This window comes from Balaenoptera physalus, assembly GCF_965194825.1.
Source record: "Balaenoptera physalus genome assembly, chromosome: 13".
Taxonomy (NCBI): domain Eukaryota; kingdom Metazoa; phylum Chordata; class Mammalia; order Artiodactyla; family Balaenopteridae; genus Balaenoptera; species Balaenoptera physalus.
This window is the reverse complement of record NC_138892.1, coordinates 98,589,791-98,617,409: the sequence shown is the minus strand read 5'-3', so window position 1 is coordinate 98,617,409 and position 27,619 is coordinate 98,589,791. Positions and strand designations below refer to the sequence as shown.

The 27,619-nt window shown below is 39.5% G+C and overlaps 1 protein-coding gene across 2 annotated transcripts in view; it reads left to right on the top strand.

The window, feature by feature from the left end:
• The window catches only part of BORCS5 (BLOC-1 related complex subunit 5), a 97,672-nt gene that overhangs the window by 25,002 nt on the left and 45,051 nt on the right, over nucleotides 1–27,619 (top strand). The window lies entirely within an intron of this gene.

Genomic DNA, 27,619 nt, shown 5'->3' with positions numbered 1-27,619 from the left:
GGCTTCAATAGTTGTGGTGTCCGGGCTCAGTAGTTGTGACTTATGGGCTCTAGAGCGCAGGCTCAGTAGTTGTGGCGCATGGGCTTAGTTGCTCCACGGGATGTGGAATCTTCCTGGACCAGGGCTCGAACCCGTGTCCCCTGCATTAGCAGGTGGATTCTTAACCACAGTGCCACCAGGGAAGCCCTTAAAACCTATTTTATCTAGTATTAATATAGCCACATTCTCTTATAGTATACTTTCTCTGTAGTATATATCTTTTTTCATCCTTTTACTTTCAACTCATTTGTGTCTTTGAATCTAAGGTGTGTCTCTTATAGAAAGCATGTAGTTGGATCTTGCTGTTTTATCTAGTCTGACACTCTTTGCCTTTTGGACTTTCATTTGCCTTTTTGCCATTTCTTTTCCGTACATTCTATTCTTGTCTATTTTGTCCCTTTGTTTCCTCCTTGACTGCCTTCTTTTCTATTAAATAAGTATTTTTAGTGTACTAGTATTTTAACTCTTCTGTTGATGTTTTTTAAACTATATTTCTTGGAGTTGTTTTCTTAGTGGTTGCTCTATGGATTACAATATGTATCTTAATCAGACTCTACTTCAGATTAATACTAAATTAATTCTGGTAAAATATATAAGCTTTGCTCCAATATACTCCATTCTTTATTTCTCCTTTCTACTATTATATATAATATCTATGATAAAACATATTAAAAACATAAATATATCTTTATATATATTATGAACCCCAAAATGCACTGTCATATTTATTACTTTTAAAATGTTTACGTCTTTCCAGGAAGTTAGGAGAATAAATGAGTAAAAACATATTTATAGAATCTTTTATATTAACCCACACATTTACTATTTTTGGTGTTCCTCATTTCTTGTGGCTTCAAGTCACCAACTGTTGTCATTTGTTTTTCACCCTGAAGAGAGTTCGTTGGGTATTTCTTGTAATAATATAGGTCTACTAGCAATGAATTTTCTGTTTTTGTTTATCTGAGAATGTCTTTATTTTATTTTCATTTTTGAAAGATAAATTTGCTGGTTGACAAAAATTTTTTTCCCCAGTACTTTGTGTATGTCATTGAACTCTCTTGTAGCCTCCATTGTTTCAGATAAGTCACTTTTCTCTTGCTCTTTGACTCTGGCTTACAACAGTTTGTTATGTAACTATGTGTTGATCTCTTTGTATTTTTCCAACGTTGAGTTTATTAAGCTTCTTGAATGTGTGGATTAATATTTTTATCAAATTTGGTAACCTTCTCCTCTCCTCTCCTTCTGGGATTTCCATTGTGTATGTGTTCGTATGCTTGATGTTGTTGCACATATCTCTGAAGCTCTGTTCATCTTTCTTCAATCTTCTTTCTCTGTTACTAAGATTGGATAATTCCTATTTTCAGGTTCACCGATTCTTTCTCCTGCCATCTCAAAACAGTTGTTGAACTGCTGTAGGGAATTTTTTATTTCAGCTATCGTACTTTTCAACTCCAGGATTTCTGTCTCCTTATGGGCAGTTTCTGTTTGCATATTCATTGTTGCCATACTTTTTTTTCTTTAATTTCCTTTAGTTTTGTGAAGTTATATGTATATAGTAACTTCTTTGAAATATTTGTCTGCTATATCCAGTATCTGGGATACTCAGAGACAGTTTTTATTGGCTGCTTCTTTTCTTGAGTATGAGTCACACTTCCCTGTTTCTTCTATGTCTTGTAATTTTTTGTGAGAACTGGACATTTTCGATAAAATATTACAGTAGCTCTGGATTCTGATCTCAGGATTTTTGGTGTTTTTTAAATTGAGGAGTATTTGACAATTAAATATTGTATATGTTTAAAGTGTACAATTTGATTTGATATACATATTCATTGTGAAATAATCACCACATTCAAGCTAATTAGCATATCCTATTGTTACTTTTTGTTTGTTCGTTGTTTCTTTGCTTAGTAACATGCTTGCTAAACCTGTAAAATCTCTCTTCCCTGTGATTTATGGCCACTGATGTCTCTGCTCCTTTTTAAAGTTGTTTTATTTTTAAGTCTGCTTTCCCAGGGGTTGTCCTTATGTTTCCATGGCTTGTTAGTCAGCCAGTGGTTGAACAGGGATTATATTCAACCACCTTGATCCAGTAAGGTTTTTGTCATCTCTCAGTGGATCTGCGTGTGGGTAAGTAGCACATTCAAAGTTCAAGCCATTTTCAAGTCTCTCCCATCTTTTGAATTCCACTGGGTCCTTTCAGCCCTCCTCTTGGCATGCGCACAGCCTCACTTTCAGCCAGGAGTGTGTGACTGGTTGGACTCTCTCGGGTCTTTGCTGTAAATGCATGCAGCCTCAGCCAGGAATAAACTTGCCCCAGCCATGACCACAGCCTTGTGCTAGTAGAGCTTTTAGCCCTTCCCACCTGCCATCTCTGAGATAGTCATTCCACTGACACTGTCGCTGGGTGTGGATGTTACCCACTGCTCAAAATCATGTGAACCTCTTTCTACTGCAACAGAAAAGTTGCTTATTCTCGCAACCTGCCCCGTTATGGCACAACATCTGCTTCAACTGAGGCAGGAGGGGTAGGAGAAGCCCCAGGTTAGAATGCCACAGATTGCCACTGTTCTTATCCAAGTTCATCTGTTTTTTAGGCATAAATGCTTTTTAGATTATTGTATGCCATTGGTTGATTTCTCAAGCTTCAAAATGCTTGTTTTTTAAAATTTGTCCAGCTTTATAGTTGCTTTTTATGGAGAGGATTTGTTGATCACCTCATTTAGCTATAGTAAGAAGTCATACCTGGCTCATTCATTTGCTGTTAATCTAACTCTGTGTTATATTTAAAGTGGATTTCTTGTAACCAGAATACAGTTGAATCTTGCTTTTTTATTCATGCTGAAAAATCTCTGTCTTTTAAACAGTATCTTTAGTCTTCTTACATTCGATGTAATTTCAGCATTGTTGCATTCAACTCTTCCACCTTGCCATTTTCTGTTTATTCCATCTGTTCTTCAATCTTTTCTCCCTCTTTTTCTGTCTACTTTAGCATTAATCAAATCTTGTTATGATCCAATTTTTATCTCCCCTGTTGGCATATCATTTAAATGTTAAAAACTTTTTGTGTGGTTGCCTTAGGGTTTATAATGCACGTCTTTAATTAATCACCACTTCACATATAGTATAGAGTTTTTATCGCAGGAAGGTATTTATACTTCAGTTTCCTCTTCATATTTTGTGCTATTGTTGTTATATATTTTTCTTTTACATATGCTATAAACCCACAATACATTGCTATTTTTGTTTTAGATCAGGGTGGCAAACTTTTTCTGTAAAGGGCCTGATAGTAAGTATTTTAGGCGTTGTAGGCCATCTGGTCTTTGTCTCAACTACTCAACTCTGTCATGAAAGCAGCCATAGACAATACATAAAAGAATGGGTGTTACTGTGTTCCAATATAACTTTACTTACAAAAACAGGAAGTGGGTGCGATTTAGCCCTTGCGCCATACTTTATTGACCCCCTGCTTTAGACAATCATTATTGAGAGCTATTAAAATTAAGAAAAAAGGTAGTTCATATTTACCTTCATTTCAGCCATTTCTGGAGATCTTCATTTCTTCATATTGATCCAAGTTTCTGTTTGATATCATGTTCCTTTTGCCTGAAGAACTTCCTTTAACATTTCTTGTAGTATGGATCTGTTGAAAATGTATTCTTTCAGTTTTTGTTTGGTCTGAAAAAGTCTTTATGCTTAATTTTTAAAAGATAATTCTTATCATTCCTCTGTATATAATGTATTTCTTTTCTCTGGCTGCCTTCAAGATTTTCTCTTTTTTTCCCTTTTTCTTTTTCTTAAAAATTAAGATGTAATTTAAATTCACTAAAATTTATGCATCTTTTTTTTTTAACTTATTTTATTTATTTATTTACTTTTGGCTGCGTTGGGTCTTCATTGCTGCGCGCGGCTTTCTCTAGTTGCGGTGAGCGGGGGCTACTCTTCGTAGTGGTGCACGGGCTTCCCATCGCGGTGGCTTCTCTTGTTGCGGAGCACGGGCTCTAGGCACGTGGGCTTCAGTAGTTGTGGCACGTGGGCTCAGTAGTTGTGGCTCGCAGGCTCCAGAGCGCAGGCTCAGTAGTTGTGGCACACGGGCTTAGTTGCTCCACAGCATGTGGGATCTTCCCAGACCAGGGCTCGAACCCATGTCCCCTGCATTGGCAGGCGGATTCTTAACCACTGTGCCACCAGGGAAGTCCCTACGCGTCTTAATATACAGTTCTGTGAGTGTTGATATATCTGTACAGTTGTGTAACCACCCTAACAATCAAGAGATAAAATAGCTTTATCATTCTCCCAAACTCCTCCTGTGTCATTTTGCAGTCAGTTTCACCCTTCACCACAACCTCTGACTACCGTTGATCTGTCCCTGTAGTTTTGCCATTTCCAGAATATTGTTTAAATGGAATCATATGGTGTGTAGCCTTTTGAGTCTGGTTTCTTTCACTTAATAATAATGCTTCTGAGATTCATCCATCTGGTTGTATCAGTAGTTTGTTCCTTTTTGTCGTTGATCAATATTCCATTTTATGAATCTACCATAGTTTGCCTATAAAGCCACTATAATAGCAGTTTCGCAGCTGTCACAACGTACGACAGGATTGTTTTCCAAGAGATTTAATAAACCAATTTATAGTAAAACAAGCAGTGTCTGAACGTGTTAGTTTCATAGTATCCTCTTTAACACTGGGCATTATTTACATAATTTTTTATCCAGAGTGGAAATATCTTTTAATCTGATCATAAAAGTCACGTGTGCTCATTTACAAATTGTGGAACAGGCTCTTTGTAGACAAAACAATTTCAGTTCCTTGTATAAAATGGTTTTGCCCCTCTCAGCCCTCTGAACTGAAACCCAAACGTACTCTGTTTTGGCCCTTTTAAAGTGTGAGCCCTAGCACTAAACAGAGTATTCCAGGTGTGAGCTGGATCTTCTGCCCTGTTCTTCATGTTGTATTTCTTTTAAGACAGCCCAAGTTTGAAGTTGCTTTTTTGGCAGCCACATGCATTTGAGTCATATTGAATCATCTAAAACCTGAAGTTCTTTTCACATGTGCTGATGTTAAGCCACACCTCCCTCATTCTGTATTTCTCCAGATAGTTTTTTGGACCTTCAGTGCAAGACTTTACAATCATCTATAGTTCGGTGTCATGTGACCTGTGTCTCTAACTTCTTGAGGCTCTTTTTGGACCCCCATGATTAACATACTTTGAGTGTCCTCATTCCAGTCATTGAAAAATGCTTGATAGGACCCAGATCAGAGAGCCAGAGAAGAGCTCAGGCCATATTACAGTCAACAGACACAGAACTCTTGCCATCTGTTAAGGATATTTTTTTTTATTTTCTAATTTCTGTTTAGTGTTCTTTGGGATAAGGAGATTGCCACCTTATATGTAATTAGTGAGAGGTAATGTTCAATATGGTAAAATTTATTGAGACTCATTTTGCTATCTTTTTATTAGCACTATGTTTTATTATATATGTCATTGATGCAGTATTTATTATGATGTCCTATGTATATTATTATTATTACAGTACTTATTTAAAATGTTGAGGTATTTTTCCTGAGACTTTAAACCACATTGTGGACCACACTTTCCAAACATATAGTGGGAGTCACCAGAGAGGTAAAAATCACACCATTGATGGGAGAAAAAAAAAATCCTATTTTAAGACCTGCCCCAAACCTAAATAGGCTAGTAGTGTCATGGCTGATGCTAATTTAGTTTGCATGAAATCAACAAAGAGGAACTGCTAGCCAGGGATAGTTAATATTCAAAAGCAAAAGAAATATATCTGTAACTAAAGAAGTTAAAATAAATTTCATCATGACATCCGCTGTTTTCTTTGGATGTGGTTATTGAGCAGTAGTAGATAAGCATATTAGTAAAACCACTGTAACAGGCAGTGTTCCATAGTAATGCAATAAGGAAAAATAGGACAAGGCATGAGTAATTATGGAAAGGAAACCAGACTCGTAGGGGGCGCATATAAGAAAAGGTAAGAGTCATTTGGAAGTCTGGTCCGAGGACCAGAGGAAGGCTAACATTAACATTGTGGCCAGATGGGCTTTATCTTTCTGCTGTTCTTTCCATTTCCTGCCAATATACTAGAAGAGTTGGGAACACAATATCAAGGCAGCCCCACACATTGAAAGTGTGAGATGGAAATGAAAAAAATGTTCCCAGATATGAGCATAAAATAACTCCTTTTGGTTAGACAATTAAGCCATTCTTTTAGCAAGTTGAAGCCAGCCCTCCTCCGACTTGCAGTAAATCCTGGCAAGAAGCTGCAGTTCTGGGGCCTCTTTATTTTGGCTTTGTTTTATCCCTACTTTTGCTTTGGAGACATTCATTGACTCTTACTCTTTCCAACATGGGGACAGGACACAGGTTGCTGACACAAATGTTATGGGTTCAAAGAGAAAGTATGCAGAAAGATACTGACTATCCCTAGCCAGGTTTTTTGCCGAGGCCCGTATAAATACATTTTAAATGAACATTTTTAATTCTTTCTAATTAATTATGCACACTTCTGCCAGAATCTTTCTTAAGCCTAACTCAAGTTATGTGATTCCTGCTTAGAGTGTTGGGTTGCTCCATACTGCCTGTCAGATTCAGGTCTGAGCTCCTCAGCTCGACGTGAAGATCTCAAGAAGTCATTGTATCCCATCAGCTACTGCTTGCATATGTCTTGAGCTCTAGGCCAAATTGGACTGCTTCCTTTGCTTTACCACCTCCAAGCCTTTGCTCATGCTGTTCTGTCTGAAGGCTGTCTTCTCCATCGTGGCCTGCTCAAATCTGACCATCCTTTGAGATTTTTTTTTTAATTAATTAATTATTTTTGACTGCGTTGGGTCTTCATTGCTGTGCGTGGGCTTTCTCTAGTTGCCGTGAGCGGGGGCTACTCTTCGTTGTGGTGCGCGGGCTTCTCATTGCGTTGGCTTCTCTTGTTGCGAAACATGGGCTCTAGGTGCATGGGCTTCAGTAGTTGTGGCACATGGGCTCTGTAGTTGTGGCTCGTGGGCTCTAGAGCGCAGGCTCAGTAGTTGTGGCACACGGGCTTAGTTGCTCCGCGGCATGTGGGATCTTCCCAGACCAGGGCTCGAACCCGTGTCCCCTGTATTGGCAGGTGGATTCTTAACCACTGTGCCACCAGGGAAATCCCATCCTTTGAGATTTTGATTGTTCATTTGTTCAGCAAATATTGGAGAGGCCACTGTGAACTCTAGGCCCTGTTCTAGTAGGTGAGCCTCTAGCAAAATATAAATTCTTTGCTCTTGTAGAACTTACTTTCTTATAGATCACCCCACTAGAATGTCAGTTTGCCTCAAACCACCTCCATCATCTTTTTTACTTTCTCTAAATTGATATGATACATCTTTACACAAATCATGATGACGAGAAAGAAAAAGGTAAGATATTTGAAGTGATCGCTGTGGCTGGGCAGAGAACATTCCAAAATGCTCTAAGTTTTAAAGCTTGTGTCCTAAATGTAGAAAGAAGAAAATGTGACCATAGACTGGTATAAAGGAGTGATAGGAACTGGGATGAATAGGGTCAGGATATATAAAGGTTAGGATAAACAGAGGCTTCTGAGGTGAGGGACATGAAGGATAAACAGAAATACAAAAAGTTATGTTCAGAGCAAAAGCAGCTGTAAGTAGATACAGGCAGCTTCTTGTGCCAGCTGAGGTCATGTTAATGTATGACACAGCAGAGCTATTTATTACCTCTTTTGCTTCCATATTTTCTGTTGAGAAGAAAGATAATAAACTGGAAATGATAGAACAAAGGAGTAGCTAAAACCCCGGATGGAAGGAAGACATTGTAGGCACCATTAGCTGATCACAATGCATTGTTTTCTGGTGCTTGTCTCGTCACCCCCGCTCTATCCCTCCACCGCCTCCACACCCCTCCACACCCCTCCGGTCCAGGGAACTGAAAGAACGTGTAGATGAAATGAGTGAACCCGCCATCTTTAATGAATTGTGGAGAACGGAAGAGGTGCCAGAAGCTTAGACATAGAAAAAAGTATTTTCATTAAAATGGGAAGGGATGAGGGAAGATGGGGCAATTGATAGAGGGAAGATAATTCCAAAATGTGCATCACTGTAACATTCCATCCATTGGTGCCAAATCTTTGTACCTGCAGAGCCTGCTGCCTTTTAAAACATAGACTCTTGTGCCTTCATCAGCCTTGTCTTTTGCAAACTAAATATTTTAAAGATAAGCACACAAGAAGGTCACCAGTAAGATGCCACAGGGTTATGACCTTGACTTCTTATTCGACATCGTATCAATTACTTAGCTCCAACCAAAGGATCCTGGATATACTTTATAACTCATTAAAGATTTGTTGATTGACTTTAAATAGAGGTAGTGGCATGGTAATCAAATTTGCAGATGATAAAATGTTAGGAGGAGTATCTAACATGATGCGTGACAGATCCAGGGTTCAAAATGATCTCAACAGACTTGAAAGATGGGCTGAAACCACAGTGACATTTAAAAGCAATAAATGTCAAGTCCTGCATTTAGATTAAAAACAGTCAGTTACATAAGGACAGGGTGTGGGAAAACTGGCTCAGCAGCAGTTCAGTGGGGGTTTTTAGTGACAGCAAGATCGAACTGGAAGCAGTAGTCTCAGGCACTGGTGCCTCTATACCTGCAAGAGTGTTCTGGGTGTCATGTTTAAGAAGCTGTTTATAAACTAGGGTATATCCAGAATAAACGACCAGAAGGTCGTTGTTTGGAAACCGTGTCATGTAAAGAAGTCTTGAAGCAGATAAGAGTTTTTAGGCTGGAGAAGAGATGACTTAGGGGAACACATCTCTCCTAATATTTTTTTAAATTAAATTAAAATTTTTTATTTTTTATTTTTTAAAAAATTTATTTATTTATTTATTTATTTTTGGCTGTGTTGGGTCTTCGTTTCTGTGCGAGGACTTTTCTCCAGTTGCCCCGAGCGGGGGCCACTCTTCATCGCGGTGCACGGGCCTCTCACTGTCGCGGCCTCTCCCATTGCGGAGCACAGGCTCCAGACGCGCAGGCTCAGCAGTTGTGGCTCACGGGCTTAGTTGCTCCGCGGCATGTGGGATCTTCCCAGACCAGGGCTCGAACCCGTGTCCCCTGCATTGGCAGGCAGATTCTTAACCACTGCGCCACCAGGGAAGCCCCCTAAATTTAATTTTTTTAATGACTTAAAAATCTTTTATTGAAGTATAGTTGCTGTACTCTCTGTTCTAATATTAAATGGCTGCTGAATAGATATAGCATTAGATCTACTTTTGTGACGTCCCAGTGATCAGAACTGAGGTCAATGGGGAGAAGTTTTTGGGATGTAGAGTTTGGTTTGATACAAAGAACTTTCTATAATAATCACTTTAATGGTAATATTTATTGAGCAGTTGCAATATGTCAGGCAGTGAGCTAAGCACTTTTCTTGCAGCCTCTCACATTTAATCCTCACAGCAACCTTGTCATATGGGTACGTTTTAGTCCCATTTTATGGGTAAGGAAACTGTTGTTCAGAGAAATAGATTTGTTGAATGTCGTGCAGCTAGAAAGTAGCAAAACAGCTGTTCATAACCTAGATTTGGCTGGTCTCAAAATCCTGTGCTCATAACCACAAAGCTGTCTTGCAAAGTAATGAACTGTTGCATTTCTAGATATGTTTAAGCAGAACTGAAAGGATCCTCTTTCATAACTTAGAATCAGTTCTTGCAATTCACAAGAGTATGCAGGGGCAGTGTGGCATGATGGGAAAAGAATGCAGACTTTGGAGTTAGTTCAGGAATGGAAAATGTCACACATGGCCCATATGATCTTGGGCAAGTCACTTAACCTCTCTGAGCCCCGTTTAATATCTACCTTAGGGGGCTAGTAGGCGGATTAATTTATTTGAGCAGCATGGCTTATGTGTAATATGTATTTGGTACATAGCGGGGATTCAAAAAATAATTGCTTTAATCATGCAAAACGTTCTTCTTACTTTAACAATTATGATCATTGGACTTAGACCACCATCATTTTAACTTTGTATGTTCCTCTCTGTATTTTTTACTATTAGGGCTACTTTATCTCTGAAACAATACATACTAAATGCCCCAATTAGAACAGAAGCTTTGGTTGCTAGACTTGATTTTGTTTACAATTTTGTACAGGTCAGGTGTGTATGTTTACTTTTTATAGTTTTTTTGTTGTCACCCTTGCTGATAACAAATAGCAGCCTCCTCCTAATTGCTACTGTCGGCTTGGAGACCAAAATAAAAATCAATAGGCCCTTAGGGGCTGTCTGAAGGGCTTCCTATTAATAAAATACATAGGCATGAGTGTATGGAATTTATAATAACTATTTGGGTGACCTGTAAGCCATTTTATTTGTTTTCCCTTGTTTCTTGGCTTTTTAGGGAGTTGAAATTCTTAAATAAGTGAGATGCAATTGGATGTGACATGATTTTTGCTCCTGGGTAGTTTTACAACCTAGTAGAAAAACCAAAACATCATGATTGACTTAAAGCCTAGACTCTTAGAAGCACAGTGCTCATATAATATCATGTGATGTTATAATACCTACCATTTGTTGAGTGCCTGTTTACCGCGTACCCAGCTATACTAGTTGCTCTCCATGAGGAATCTTCTTTTTTTCATCTGCAAAACAGTCTTATGAAGGAGGTATTAACGTCATCCTCATTTTGTAGGTAAGAAGGCTGAGCTATGAGAAGGAGAAGTTAGACAACTTGTTCAGTTTCCACAGAGATTTGAACTCGGGTGTGTCATATTCCAAAGACCCAGTTCTTCTGATCACCCTGGGCGAGGTGGACCACAGTCATAGGAAGCAGCTGTGCAGAGGAGTTATTAATTGAGCTGCACCTAAAAGAACAGGCAGGATTTTGGTGGGATGTGTCGGCTTGGGCTGGGAGGGGTGGAGGGAGGAATTCCTGGGTGGGAGGATAGTATGAGCACAGTGGGCCTGCATCTGCTGCTCTTAGGGAGCTGGGGTGGAGACCATGAGAGAACCGCTTGACCAAAGAGAAAGGTGCATGCATCTTGAGGAGCAGTAAGAAGTAAGGTCAGAAAGTTAAACAGTGGCCAGATCATGGATGCCCTTGAAAGCCAGGGAAAGGAATTTCGAGGTGATGCTGTAAGAAGCAACTGGAGTTTTATGTTTGTTTGTTTGTTTTAAAGATTTTTTTTTGATGTGGACCATTTTTAAAGTCTCTATTGAATTTTTGTTACAATATTGCTTCTGTTTTACATTTTGGTTTTTTGGCCGCGAGCCATGTGGAATCTTAGCTCCCTGACCAGGGATCAAACCTGCACCCCTTGCATTGGAAGGCAAAGTCTTAACCACTGGACCTCCACGGAAATCCCAGAGTTTTATGTTTGTTACAATAGGGAGCAGGGTGTTGACAGGCTGAGAGCTGCGTGTTTTGGAAGATTGGTATGACAGTAGCCAGAGATGAACACACCAGTTAGGAGACTGTTGTAGTTTTCTAGTTCTGATGAGCTGATGAAAGTCTGGACTGGGGTGGGGACAGTGGAAGGAAGAACAAATTTGAGAGACATTTTCAAGGAAGGAATGACAGGACTTGACAGATTAGGTGTGGGAAATAAGGGGAAAACAGCTATGGGGTCGCTTGCTTGGGAGAGCAGAATGACGGCAGAATTGGGGAGGGAAATTAGATTTTTAAATTGGCCTTGCAAAACCACAGCTAGTAGGAGTCATTTTGGTGCTGCACACAGAATGTTCCCTGGCTGAGAACCATTATAACACCCCCTCTGATCCCGGAGGAGAACACTTAAGAAGGTGGTGCTGGGATGGGGTGGGGTGAGGAGTGTAGGAGGGAATGAGAGGGGCAGGTGTCTTTCAAAGTTTGCTCTGTTTTCCTGAGTTGATTTGCTGTGGGTCCATTGAATGCAGTATTACAGTCATGGCAAACGCCTCCGTGCTGATGTGTGTAAACACAGATGGGATGTTTTATAAAGAGCAAGCTAAAAATCTTGGGTGGGAGTTGGGGGGATTATGACTCTTCGTGTTATTATTTTACTCATCATGCCAGGGACCAATTCACCCTTCTGGGTCTGTATCTTCAAACAGAGTGAATGCTAATATGAATTTACAGTACTCAGGTTGGAAATTGCTACCCTTATTTAGAAGCCATTAACCTTTACGTTGATAAAATAATGTTCTTCACTGAGCACTGAAATCTGTGCTGAACAGCTGCAGCCTTTCCGGAGCACTAACTTAAAAAGCACTCGTCATACTTTTTGAAAATCAAAAGCATGTGGGTGGGATGAAGTCACCTGAGCAATTTTCTATAATTACAACTTTCAAGGCCTTTTCCTTTGTTTTTTTTTTTCAGGCTGACTTCACACGCGCACACACACAGCACAAACCTATGATTTTGTTTTTCTTTATAGACTTTTTGCACTTGTTTTTGTTAAATAGTTGCAGTTCTCAGGGAAGGTAAATGCTTTCCTGTTCCTCTCCTGTTTTATTTTAAACCTGGTATCTCTGAGGGCTTTGGAACCGCCCCAAACAGAGCTAGCTATCTCCCTAGACTTCTGAGCTGTCTCCCTAGACTTCTGAGCTATGAGTGACTCCTCTGAAAGTGTGCGTGAGTGCTTTGGAACCAATGCCTTGATATTCTGGACAATGAACCAGGAAAATGTGAGCACATCACACGTTTTGTGTGTGGATTAGGTTCCTCAGCGACATCCTGGTCAGCAAGTACTGGAATGCGACAGAATTGGCAGTTGTGCCGGGACCAATCCACACGGGGAATTCACTTCTACATTCTGATAATTAAGTGAGGTTAGCTGCTAATATTCCCTGAAGGAAGGAGAAGGAGGGAATCATATTGTTTCCAGTTGTGCCTTTTAATTAACCGAGGGATGGAATGGAAAGGGTTTTAAAGAAGACTTCATGAGGGGAGGATTAGTACCTGACATAGCTCAGTAGTTCCATCATAGTTGGACACATATTAAGAATACCAGCACCAATTTTTCCAGCAAACTAACTGAAAATAATTCTGAATTGTAGCTTCTTTTATGTGTAGAATAAAATTGTTGGCTTTTCAAAATTATGCATTAAGTAGTGCTTTGCCAGAGTGATGTTGAGCAGGAAGTAGTGTAATACATCTGTCTTACTATTTTAAGGATCACCCATTTTTCTTCTTCTTTTCTTCCCCTAAGTCACAAAAATTCTCTACCTAGAATAGACCTTTGAGGCTTACATTTTCTTTAATATTGATAGTTCTTTCTTGTTACTGAAAGCAGAGGTATCGTTTTCAGGGAGATTAAAATGATCAGGTTACCTTATGTTATCTTTTGCCTTCGTAGTAACAGAGGCAATACTTTGTCTTCCTGAAGCCGTTTGAAAAGATCTCTGTATACAGGTATAGTGCCTCGGGTCATAGAAACGAGGTGTTATGTCATTTGTTTCAGAAGATACCTAATGCATCAAAAACAAATGACAGGGAAAACAAAGTGCAGTTAGTAATCTTGTTGCTTCAAAACGAGCAAACGTTTTGTGAGAGCGAGTTCTTGCTGGACATCACTAAATAAGAATGAGTTGATGTCACACTTGGCAAGAAGCAACTCCGAAATTTTTTTTTTTTCCATACAAATAGTACAACATGGTGGGGAGGGAGGGGGGATTTCGGGCAAAGGGTAAAGGATTACAGGGAAAAAGTAAGCTGGAGAAGGAGTAGGAGAATGAGTTGCTTGTTACAAAAGCGTTACTCTGATCTAAAAGCCATGTTTGTTTTGTCAGGAGGTATCTGAGTTGGAACTTGAACTGATGAAGGAGAGAGATGTTTACCGGGCTCCTGCCACGCTCCCTCCGAGCCCTGTGTGCTCGGATCCCTGTGGAGGGTTGTGTAACTGCCTTGACTCATTTTCAGGGAAGAATGGCCCCTGTAGCTGTTTTGGCTCAATAGAGGGCTGCAGCAAGTATGAGTCAAGAAGTCCCTAAAACCCAGTAATAGCAAACTTAAAATCATTTTCGTTAGGGTTTCCAAGCACCAGTGGGTAATACTGCAGACTCTGTGGGGTATGTGACACCACCTGCCTCCCTCTTCCCAGAACTCTATGCAGCCTTGGGAATGGGGGGCAACCTGATGGCCAACTTCACATATTCCTAAAAGCCCCCATCAGGTACTGCTAACCAACCTTTGTGCTGCCTTGAATTCACGGGACACATCTTAAAGAAAGCACCAGACCCTGACTGGACCTTGCCTTTCTAGCAAGGTTGAAGAGAGAGAGTCTTTCTGGAGGTATCTTTGCCAGTAGACAAAATCTCCAGGTTACAAGGTTCAGTGATGCTTATGGTCTTCATCTCCTGAGAGCATGCTGTGAAAAGATTGCTCCACCAAAGATGGTTATTTTTAATAGAAGCAATTAAACCTTTGCAATATTGAAGTATGTCTCCTTTTATCAGGCCCAGATCAAAAGAGGCAGGGGCCAGGTGCCTTGGATGTCCTGTGATTGTATCCCATGATGAGAGCTTATGAGTTCCAAAGGTGTGGACCTGAAATTTGGAAGGACCAGTAGCAATGCTTTTGGCCAAGGTATTTGGAGCGTCTCTACAGATTTTGCCAGTTGAGTCTTAATAGTGCTATTAGAGCACTCGCCTAACCCTGGAACCAAATGTAGTCCTTGTTCTGAGGTCCCGCGGCTTAAATATTGAAACTGAGTTTGATTGAGCAAACTGTAATTTTTCTTTAGAGACTTTATGTCCCCTCAAGGCCAAAAGTTTTAACAGGTGGATGCTGTCTTCTTGTGAAGAGGTTTGAGAAGGGGAGCAGAGAAGCAAATAATCTACATATTGTAACAAGGTTGAGCCTGCAAAAAACTTTATATCATCCAAATCAGCTTTCAAGATTTGTGAAAAGTAAGAGGGACTTTCTTTGAAACCCTGGGGCATAACCAGGTGTATTGCCTTTCTTCCCAAGTGAAAGCAAAAAGGTATTGGCTAGCCTTATCAGCTGGAATACTGAAGAATGCACTGCGTAAATCGATTACAGTGAAAAATTTGCTTTCATTGGGAATGAATGTCAGTCGTGTGTTCAGGATAAGAGCAACAAGGTGTCAGGGGATAGCCATGTTGTCTATTGCTCGTAAGTTCTGGACAAACCTCCATCCTTGGCCACTGGGTTTTCTCACAGGTAAAATAGGAGTGTTACAGGGACTAGTACTATTGTGGCCCTGGGCCTTGTCATCCTCTACTATGGGCTTGACACACTGAAGAGCTTCTTTATTTATAGGATATTGATTAATACTTGGGCAAGGTTTTGAGAGATCTCTTTGAAACTTGATAGGAGGTGAACTGTGAATTCTACCAATATCAGTTGAAGATTTTGCCCACAAGGTGGATAGTAGCTGATCCAGTAGGGACAGTGGATCAGTGTCCCCAGATTCAGCTCTAGTGCCATCAGAAACGGAGCAAATAAAAGGTGTCAAAGGGTCACTTAATTCACTTGGTTGGCTGTTTTGACTGCTACTGTCAAATTCTAGAATTATTTCCCCCTTTTGGGAGAAAGTAATTTCAGCATGATACTTTTCTAAGAAGTCTCAGCCTAATAAATGAATAGGTAGGGGTAGAGGAACTGAGGAGAAAAGGGTATGTATCTCTTAAAGGGAATAGGTTCAGAGATAGGAACCTGTTGAGGTTTATTAGAGACCCCTACTATTTGAACTGTTTTAGTACTCGAAGGCAGGTGCTGCTTTACAGCAGTGGGGTTGAGCACCAAGGGTGTAGCTCTGGTGTCATTAAGGACAGAGAGAGATTCATTCCCAATCTGGAGAGTGGTTTCTCTGAGTCGATTAAGAGGGAGGATTAGGTAGAGCCCAAGTAGTTCCTTGGAACCCCATCACTGGGAATTAGGAGAACATTGGAAAGGCTGGCTAGAGGGATGGAAACCTGTAACACTTAAGTTTGCAACAATCTTTTTTCCAATGTCCTGGCTCTTTGCAATAATAGCAGAAACCGGGGCAGGAGTGTGTGGGGGGGGGGTGGTGTGGGTGTGGAAGGGGTTGGCTTGGTTCAGGGGCCCTCATTTGCCTGAGTTGAAAATTAAGATTTTTTGTTTTCTGTCACACCTCAAGGCTTGTGGGATCTTAGTTCTCCGACCAGGGATTGAACACAGGCCCTTGGCAGTGAGAGCTCAGAGTCCTAACCACTGGACCACCAGGGAATTCCCGAAAATTAAGAATTTTAGTGATATTTCTTTTAGGTGGTTCATGTAGCATGCGAGCGAGCTGGTTTGCCAAATTAACTAAATCTAGAGTGGACATAGTTTTCCATTCCACCCTGGTGCTTTTAAGTAAATGAGAAAGATCCCAGTTCAGCTCATTAATAAGCATAGAGTTAAAGGCTACCTGAGTGGATTCAACATCAGAGGGAAGACCGGAATTTTCTTTGAAAACAGTCTGAAGTCGATTATAATAGTCATGAACAGGTTCATCAGATTTTTGTGTGCAAGCCTGAATTTTGTTCCAGTCTGTAGGCTTAGGAAAAGCTACTGTTATTGCTTGGTGGAGGTTTTCAGCATTTTGTCAGGTTAGGGGTTTGTTTTTCTTAATTCTGTTCAGAATGTTCCCATCAGGCAAGTTTCATCCAATGTTTGACCCTCATCAAGAAGCATGTGGACTAACTAATATAAATCTGAGAAACCAGGTTGAGAAATTTGAATAACTATGTTAAATTCTTCAGCAAACCTGTGGGTTACTTTAGGGAACTCTTTTAACTATGACTCGCAATTTGGCCTTACTCCAGGAAACATAAGAAATTTGGGGTTTATTTGCATGCTCAGAAGAGTTACCTTTAAAGGGGCAGGTTCTGATAGGTTCAGAGGGGAAGGGACTGGGGAGAGGTTCAGGAAAAGGGGGAAGTATAGTGAGAGCATTAGAATGGGAAACTGAGGGTGTAGGGGAGGTGGCAGTGGTGGGGAAGGGGGTGGATGATGGCACTGGAGGTGGGAGTCAAAGAAAATGGGGCAGGGGAAAGAGAGCTCAGAAGCCTTTTTTCCTTTTTTAGTTGTTTGCCTCGTTAATTTATAAATTGTATTTTGCAGAGAGGCAATTTTAGACTCTTGATAGCATTTGGAAGCCTCAAAATACCAGTCAAAATAGGCATCTCATTCAGTTTTAACAATTTTAGAGCCATGGCTGTCCAATTCTGTTTTAAGAAAAGTAATTTTGGGGAGTATGAAAGTTCCCTTTAATGGCCATGGTTGTTCTCAATTACTTTTGGATTAAGTTGTTCCATTTGGTTAGAAATGGGCATGAGGAGGGACCTCAGTTTTTAAACATAAAACTGGCTGGGGTCCCAGAAGAGGAGGCACCCTCAAAGCATTTTGATGACTGGGATCCCATTTCTTAGAGGTTTTTCTCTGGAGCAAAAAGAAAAATTCCTAAACACCTGTTTCAATAGGAACAGTCTGGTTCCCAGAGGAATTGGATCAAAGGCCAGCACAGTTCTAATAGGAACCACCTGGTTCCAAAAGGAATCAGACCAAAATCCAGCATGGTTCCAATAGGAACAGCCCGGTTCCAAAAGGAATTGAGCCAAAAGCCAAGCAAGTAGTCTCAGAAAGGACAAAGCCTTTAAACAGATCCCTAATAAAGCCCAGAGAACTCAAAATGCAAAGAGAGCAGAGCTCATAATCCGGGAGAGACTTGCCCTGTAACTCCAGGGTTGGTAAGAAAGCAGTGGGCCCATTTGGCTCTGTGGTTACCAACACCTGTTTGCTCACCCGCCTCAGAGTTGTTGGGGTAGGGAGGGTTCGTCTCTGGATCCCACTTCTGACACCAGGTAACGTTGACCTTAAAAATAAGTCAGACTTCCCTGGTGGCGCAGTTGTTAAGAATCTGCTTGCCAGTGCAAAGAATCTGCTTGCCAGTGCATGTGACATGGGTTTGAGCCCTGGTCCGGGAAGATCCCACATGCCGTGGAGCAACTAAGCCCATGCGCCACAACTACTGAGCCTGCACTCTAGAGCCTGCGAGCCACAACTACTGAAGCCCGCGCACCTAGAGCCCATGGCTCCACAACAAGAGAAGCCACCGCAGTGAGAAACCTGCACACAGCAACAAAGACTCAACACAGCCAAAAATAAATAAATAAATAGATAAATAAATAAATAAATTTATTTATTAAAAAATAAAAGTCAGTTATTTTACCAGCAAAAATGGGTTTATTCAGGAGTAGTAGAGAATTGCAATTCAGGATAAGCAAGCCACTGCAAAAACCATAAGCAAGTCCAATAAATAAAGGTGAGGAATGTTATTTTATAGAGAAAAAGGAGGAAGTTGGGAGGGGTTGTTTTGAACGAAAGTCCATTGGAGAAAAGTGGAAGTACAGGGTGATGATGATTTCTCACTGGCTGCCTTGCTGGGGTAGTCAGTTTCTTGTAGGAGATGCAATGTACATCTCTTCCTGTTGGGTCCTGTAATAGATGACTCTTTTCTGCTGGTGTTTCTTCTGTTGGGATCTGAAATTGACAATTCTTCCTGTAATTGACATCAAGTGGTACTGAATGAGAACTCCCTCTTGCCTCCCAACTCCATTTTAGTGAGGCTTCCCTTTATTAGTTTTCACACCCAAAAGAGTAAGAATTATTGCTGTGGATAGAGAACCTTGCCCTCAATAGAGATTGCCAGCTGCTACCTAAAATTTCTTTTTTCATTTGAAATATCTTAGCATGTAGCAAAAATAGCAAACACCTGAGTCTTCATTTACTTTGTCGGACTTTAGTGTTTTGCCATATTTGCTTCCCATCTTTTTTTTTTTTTGCCCCCAGGAGAAAAATATTTGAAGTAAAGTTAAGTCCCCCACCACCACCACCAACCTTCCCTAATATTCCTTCTCCCTTCCTCCCTGCAGGGAGTCATTGATCTGACTGGTGTTCATCATGCACATGCATTTTTTTTACGGCTTTACTTTTTTTTCTTTTTTAATATTTATTTATTTATTTGACTGCACAGGGTCTTAGTTGTGGTACGCAGGATCTTTGTCGATGAGTGTGGGATCTTTTAGTTGCGGCATGTGGGAACTTTAGTTGCGGCACGTGGGATCTAGTTCCCTGACCAGGGATTGAACCTGGGCCCCCTGCATTGGGAGAGGTGGAGCCTTAGCCACTGGACCAACAGGGAAGTCCCTCATGGCTTTACTTTTTCCTACATGCTTATGTGTCTCTAAACAATATCTAATATATTCTTTTATGTGTTTTGTCTTTATATCAATTGCATTCTACTAGATGTTTACTTCATATACTTTTATAACTTGCTTTTCTTTTTTTTTTGGTTTATATTTTTGAGATTTATCCATGTTGATATATGCCTCATTTTTTCACTGCTGTGCAGTATTCCATTGTATGAATATTTCACAGTTTGTTTATCCATTGTCCTGCTAATGTTGGAGTTGTTTCATACTTTTTCACTATTAAACAGTTTTGCAGTGGGCACCTTGTACATGTCTCCTTGTGCACATGTGTGAGAGTTTTCTCGAGGGTACGTAGCTAGGAGTAAATTGCTGTCTAGTAGGGCACATGTATTTTCAGCTTTACTAGATATAGTCAAATGACTCTTCAAAGTGATTGTGCTGATTTATATCCTTACTAGCTATGTATGAGAGTTCCTGTTGTTCCACATCCTCAATCACACTAGATATTGTCCCAGCTGTTCCTTGTTTACTGATTAATTTAAAGACAACACTGTGCTTAGCAACCACCTCAAACATAGGGTCAGATGCATACTTATTTTTTTATATCGGGCTTCCTCCTTTTAAAGGAATTATTTTCCCTTTCAGAGTTACAGAACCAAGATAACTATTAGATAGTTTTTTTGGCTCATATTTATTTTTAGAAATTAATGTTTCTTTTTTATGATCACAAAGTGAATATATGATTATTTTGGATAATTTGGAAAAGAGTTACAAAAAAGAAAATTAAAAATTCCACCACCTATACATAGCCATTGTTAGCATTTTACTATTTATTTCCTTCTAGTGTAAACATATATATGATATACATTTACTCTCCAATTAGAATCATGCTAAATTTGTCATTTTATATCACAATTTCACTTAAGATTATATTGTGGCATTTCCTGTCATTGACTATTATTTTAAAACTCAAATTTAATAGCTGCATAACATTTCTTCGTATAAACGTTATAATTTAATCATTCTCCCCTTAGAGGACAGCTTTGATATTATTTTAGTACTGCAATAAACAGTCTTGGTATATAAATCTTCTTATGAGTTTCAGTTTGTTTCTTTGGGATAGATTTCTAGAAAAGGTCAGTAAATATGTGTGGAATTAGTTTGAAGAGATTGTAAGGAAGGCATCCAGGGAGAAGAAAAAAGCAGTCGAGAGAGGAAAATAGAACATGGTTCGGGGGTCATGAGATCCATTAATTTAGCTTCTCTCATATTTGAGTTGAGTGGCAAATCTGTCCTTTAATTGAATTTGGACACCCTTCTCTTATTAGGGATGATATTAGAGGTGAACTTCACTCTACCGTGGACACCAGAGAGTTGCTTGTATATTGTAGTGTTCAAGGATTATAGCATTTTAGACTTGGAAGGGACTTTTAAAATTTTATCATCCTATCTTCTACTTCTTGCAGAGTCCCCAAATTGAGTGTATTTTGTAGACTATCTCACTGAAGTAGACTTATAGGCTTGACTTGCTAAATATCTAATCCCAAACAGGTTGTTGTGATAAAAGGCAGTCTGCTCCTTCATTGGACAGCTTTCATTAGTTGAGTGTGGTTCTGTCCCTTAAGCCCAAATTTGATTTTTTATAACTTTCACTTACCATTTCATTTTTTTTAATTGAAAAGCTCCCTAAAAATAATGCTGGAAATACTTCACCTTTATGTATTTGTCTGTTAGCTTCTACTATAATTAACATGAAAACAAACATATGTTTGACCTGCTTTTTGTCTGTTTCCTTCCAAGGTATAATTTAGTTTTATCTTGTCTTTGTAGTGAAAATTATATATGTGAACATAGGTAGGCTAGAAAAACCTTCCACGTATTTTTATACTTGGTAGACAGAAAAGTTCCAAAGTGCCTATAGGTACGACTCGTTTTGTCATTATTTCTTTCTGTGTCTCTCTTTTTTTTTTTTTGCCCAAAGGTGTTACATATATTACCTTCTTTAAATCCTGAATAACCTCTTAGGGTAAGAATTTCCCTCATTTGGCAGGTGAGGACGCTGAGGCTCAGAGAAGTTTAAAGACTTTTCCTGTCCCACAGCTATTAAAGGTAGAGCCAGGTTTAAACGCAGGTCTAATTCTAAAACCTATATATTTAACCAGTTTGCAAGTCTGTTCTCCTCACTTATTTATATTAATTCCATAATATAAAATCATAAAATCAGATGTACTTCTGTTAACAAAAATGTTCATATGTTTGGGTTACTCAGTTAATATATCATATTGGTAGTGTGGTAAGATTGTTGGCAGTATATTGCTTCTGCTTGCTTCTCTTTGGTAATCCCAGCCCCTCTCTGCTTGGTTTGGACACACCAAGGATTTCTTTCCCATTTCTCCCTGGCACCCTATGGGGCTCCTTTCTGTCTCTGGGGAAACTGAAGCACAGGATGAGAAAAGAGTAACAAATACTTACATAATTTTTTTCTTTCTGAATATTATCAACTGATATGTCCCATAAAGAAGGATGTTTTTGCAGCTGTGTGCTTTTAGGCATAAGTGGGGAAAGGTTGAATTTTTATAACTTGGGTATCTTCTACGACAAAGGCAGTGGCACACATGCTCGATGGGCTTGGAACGTGGAAACCCGTTCTCTCAGCCCTGTGAATCTTGCGTTTATGTCACATTGGGATCCAGATACGTTATCTCAGTGAACTTGAGACCAAGGGTCAGAGGACCAAGGAGGGGACTTGTGGAGTATATGATTTAATTACACTAGATCAATCAAGCTTTGACTTAGCGATGACGGGATATACTGTGTGTGTGTTTAGGAGGTTGCTAGGGGAAAAGAACAAAGTTTAATCCTCGGTTTTGTTGACCTTTGGTATCACTTTTAGCAGTAGTTCCATAGCACTGCCTTTGCCGAATTTTCAAAAGACTGCAGTCAAGTGATTTATAGATGAAGGCCTCATTTACTACTTGCACAAGAAGAGCCTATATCTTTCAATACGGGTGACGTAAGTTTACTTTAGAGACAGGAATGAGTTCATTTCTTTGGAGAGATTTGAACAGAATGTGTGTCTCTTGCTCTGGTGAGAAATAAATTTAAATCGGAACTTTGCTTGAAGGAAACGGAATGGAGTGGCTGAGCACTCGAGCCTTCAGATTAGGGAGCTTTAGCCGAGGCCCAAGGGGGTGCTAATTGTGTGTTTGCAGAACTCACGCAAATATGAGCATTCAGTATATGAAACAGCAGACATCTATGAAGAGCTACTTTGTATACGTCTGTAAGGTACTTATGTGCCTTGGGTCTGAATTTCACAGACAAAAATACATGATTCTTTCCTCAAGGACCTTACCACGTAACTGGGAGAAAGCAAGATGGTCAACAATGATACACAAAAAGGATGCTATGGTAACTGCCAAAAATGAACCTTCCACCAAGCGTATTCCAGAGATCCAGCCCCTGAAGAGTAAGATTGTCATAAATGAGCTATGTTGCTGCTGAAAACATTTTGATTCCAAAGTATAATCAAGTCTCAACTAAGCAGAACTGTCTTAAGCATAAATTAAGAGGAAAATGGTATTTTAAGTAAGTTGCCAGATTTTGGACACTAGCATTTCAAGCATTGGCAACTCCAATTCTTGGTTTGGCTACTGTATTATCTCCCTTAAATTACAGTAATATTTCTGTCACCAAAAATCATTAATTTACAGTATTTCTTCGTTAATTCCATCACTGTGATTTGTTGTCATGATTATTATTACTATTTACTTACTTAGTATAGAGGATACTAAAATCTGCCTCCTAAGGTCGTCCTGACAAGTAAGGTAAAATGTATAACATGTTCAGCACGGTGCTTGGCTAAGAGAGTGCCATCATTAATGTTAGCTGTAGTTTTTCTCAAAATCTAATGCTTTATATAGTACCTGACATATAGTTAAATTTTGGTAAATTATAATAATATATGGCTTATTGTTTACAAAGGGCTTTCACATATCTTGTTTAATCCTCTCAGCTACCTTCAAGGTACATAGTTTTACCCCTGATAGAGAAATCGAGGTTAAGTGTATCAGTCAGATTTTCTGGCTGATCTAAGCCAAGAAAGAATTTATTGAAAGGACAATGGCTAGTTTACAGGATCTCCGGAAGAGCTCTAGAATCAGGTTTTGGACAACCTACCCAAGCATAATGGCCAAAATCAGGCCACGGAACTGACCCACTGAGGTCACTACGTGCTGTCACGACCAAGCACTTGACATGCCTTGTGCCACAAACGGTGCTAGCTGGCCGTAGAGACTGAACTTTGCCACTGGTTCTGCTTCTGTTGCTTCCTCAGAAACACTGGTTCTCCAGAAACTGCTGTCACCAGAGAATGTACCTCTTGGAAGGCCCCTATTTTGCACCATTTGCTCCCTATTTAGAGGCTGGGGCATGTGTATAGATTGGTGGAACTTCTGTTACGACCTTGTGTTCTGGCTGCAGGGCAGGTGGGAAAAAAGAGGCTCTTGGTTCTTCAGCTTTGGTATAATAGGTGACTAGGTTCTCGTATGTGACACTTTGCTTTATTGCCAGCTCCCTGGGTCTTAACTCTCTCTGTTTATAGAAAAAATACTCTTTGTTTCCTGTTAATTGTATATAAGCTGAGTAGAAATCAAGATCGTTTTCCTTATTAGTAGACTTCATGTGTAGAAAAATCAGTTTTTTTCTCAAATCCATCTTGTGCTTAGAAATTAGCTGTTATAAATTAACAGTATCGCCTCAGCATTTTAAGCTACTAATAAATGAGAACTTTCCATATGATCAGGGTGTTTTCTTCAGTGTAAACAATCCTGTGTGTCTCATTGTCCACGGGACAGGGTATGTAATCCTTCAAGGAAGCCATGAGTTAGCACCTACAAGAAGGGCAGCCCCTCTGAGCAAGGAAGTCCTGGTATTAATATTTCAGATGGCTTTTTTGTTGCATCCTTTTCTTAGTACTTCATTTGTTTTTGTGGAAAGTGAATCTGGGATTCATCTTTCTGAAAACCTAAAAAAAAAAAAAATTCAGGTTTCCAATGTGCTTGCCGTTGGCTCTAAAAAGATAGCCTCTCCTCTTTTAGAGTCGGTCTTAGTGTGCCTTGCAGAGCCTGTATTTCTAAGAAGCTGTGTACACAGACTTCAGACTACTGTAAGTAGAATCATATGTTAAATGCCAATTTTTAAAAGAGCACTTTATTCCTTAAAGCAAACTCTTTTAGCAAGGGAAGAAGCCTTTGGTGCCCCAAACAACCATCCTCACTTTGTCTGGAGAGCTGCAGTATTGGGGTATTGATGTTTCAGCAAGTGGAGAACACCTGGGCGTGGTGAATGTTAGCTGCCAAGTTGCAGGGAGGACCCAGGTGCCTCATTTTTACAGGCTGGCAGTCGTTCTTCCAGACAAGTGAGACAGAGTGGGCTTTCTGCGTTCATTCAGTGAGAGGTGCTGAAAGGTTGTGGCATCCAAACTACGTATGTTTGTTGTAGACTGCTTTTTTTTTTTTTTTTTTTTGGGGGGGGGATGCACCGTGTAGCATGTGGGATCTTAGTCCCCCAGCCAGGGATTGAACCCGTGCCCCCTGCAGTGGAAGCACAAATTCTGAACCACTGGACCACCAGGAAAGTCCCTAGACTGCATTTCTTTTATGTGCATACTCAGAGTAAGGGTCTTCTGAATTTAAACATGTTCCTTTCTGCAAATAATTCTAAATCAGTCTTTGTAAAAAAAAAAAAAAGAAAGAAAAAGAAGCATGCATGGTATAGCAGTCTAGAATATTACTTTGTCTCTCTCCTCATAGAAACATGGAATTTTCAAAATGTAGACTTGGAAGAAAACATGGTTCAACTTGCTCAGTTTTCAGAGAAGGAAATGAGACTTACTTTTTTCCCCTTGGTTTATCCTTTTTTATATTGGTATATATAAATTGGTATATATAAATATAAATATTGGTATATACATATTGGTATATCCTTTTTTATATTGGTATATAAATATTGGTATATATAAATATAAATATTGGTATATCCTTTTTTATATCCTTGGTTTATATTTTTTCTTTTGTTCCCTATTGGCCACACATTTTTTGACCACTTTATTAGAGGGGTATTGTGAAATATTTTTGTTTAGCAAAAATTAAACTCAATCTACTTGACTTTTTTTGTTGTGTAAAACATAACATAGCATAAAATTTACCATCTTAACCCTTTTTGAGCCTGAAATTCAGTGGCATTAAGTCCATTCACATTATTGTGCAACATCACCACTGTCCATCTCTAGGACTTTTCCATCATCCGAATTGGAAATTCTGTACCCATTAAATAGTAACTTCTTATTTTCTCCTCCCCTCAGCCCCTGGCAACCGTTATTCTACTTTCTTTCTCTGTGAATTTGACTGTTCTTTGTACCTCATGTAAGTGGAATCATACAATGTTTTCCCTTTTGCGTCTGGCTTATTTCACTTAGCGTAATGTTCTCAGGGTTCGTCCATGTTGTAACGTATGTCAGAATTTCCTTCCTTTTTAGGCTGAATAATGTAACATTGTATGTATATACCACATTCTGCTTATCCATTCATCCATTGGTGGACGCTTGGGTTGCTTCCACTTCCTAACTCTCATGAACAATGCTGCCACGAACATGAGTGTACAAATATCGCTTCGAGACCCTGCTTTCACTTCTTTTGGGTATATACCTGGAAGTGGAATTGCTGGTAATCGTATGGTAATGCTATGTTTAATTTTTTGAGGAACTACCATGCTGTTTTCCACAGTGACTGTACCATTTTACATTCCCATCAGCAGTGCACATGGGTTCCAATTTCTCCGCATTCTCACCAACACTTGTTGTTTTCTGCTTTTTTGATAGTAGCCATCCTAATGAGTGCGAGGTGGTATCTTACTGCAGTTTTGATTTGCATTTCCCACATGATTAGTGATTTTGAGCATCGTTTCATGTGCTTATTGGCTATTTGTATATCTTCTTTGGAGAAATATCTATTCAAGTCTTTTGACCATTTTTGAATCAAGTTTTTGGTTTTTATGTTGAGTTTTAGGAGTTTTTAAAATGTATTCTGAATATTAACCCTTTGGGCTGTCTTTTTACTCTGTTGATAGTGCCTTTTGATGCATAAAATTTTTTAATTATCATGAAGTCCAGTTTGTCTATTTTTTTTCTCTTGTTGCTTGTATCTTTGGTGTCATATACGAGAAATCATTGTCAAATCAAATGTCGTGAAGCATCTGCCATTTGTTTTCTTCAAAGAGTTCTATAGTTTAGGTCTCTGACCCATTTTGAGTTAATTTTTGTATGTGATGTTAGATAAGAGTTCAACTTCATTCTTTTGCATGTGGATATCCAATTTTCTCAGCACCGTTTCTTGAAAAGACTGTTCTTTCCCCCATTGAATGGTCTTGACACCCTTGTAGGAAATCATTTGACCATATATGTGAGGGTTTGTTTCTGGGCTGTCTCTTCTGTTCCATTGATCTATATGTCTGTGTTTATGTCAGTAGCACATTGTTTTGATTACTGTAGCTTTGTAGTAAGTTTTTTTTTTTTTTAAATATTTATTTATTTATTTGGCTGCTCCCGGTCTTAGTTGCGGCATGTGGGATTTATTTCCTTGACCAGGGATTGAACTCGGGCCCCCTGCATTGGAAGTGCGGAGTCCCAACCACTGGACTACCAGGGAAGTCCCTGTAGTAAGTTTTGAAATGACAAAGTATGAGTTTTCCAGCTTTGCTCTTCTTTTGCAGGATTGACTACTGAGGTTTCTTTGAGATTCCATATGAATTTTAGGATGTGGTTTTCTATTTCTGCAAAAAATGTTGGAATTTTGGTAGGCATTGCATTGAATCTGTAGATCACTTTGGGTAGTATTGATATCTTAATAATATTATGTCTTTCAGTTCATGAAAGATGAGTTGTTTTTCCATTTATTTATGTCTTCAACTTCTTTCAGCAGTGTTTTGGAGTGTTCATTGTACAAGTCTTTCATCTCCTTGGTTAATTCCTAAGTATTTTATTCTTTTTGATACTTCTGTAAATGTAATTGTTTTCTTAATATCTTTTTTGATTGTTCATTGTTAGTGTATAGAAATGCAACTGATTTTTGTGTGTTGACGTTTTTTTTTTTAACATTTTGGGTTTTTAAAATTTATTTTATTTATTTTTGGCTGTGTTGGGTCTTCGTTGCTGTGCGCTGGCTTTCTCTAGTTGCAGCGAGCGGGGCTGCTCTTCGTTGCGGTGCACATGCTTCTCATTGAGGTGGCTTCTCTTGTTGCGGAGCACAGGCTCTAGGTGCACGGACTTAAGTAGTTGTGGCACGCAGGCTCAGTAATTGTGGCTCGAGGGCTCTAGAGCGAAGGCTCAGTAGCTGTGGCGCACAGGCTTAGTTG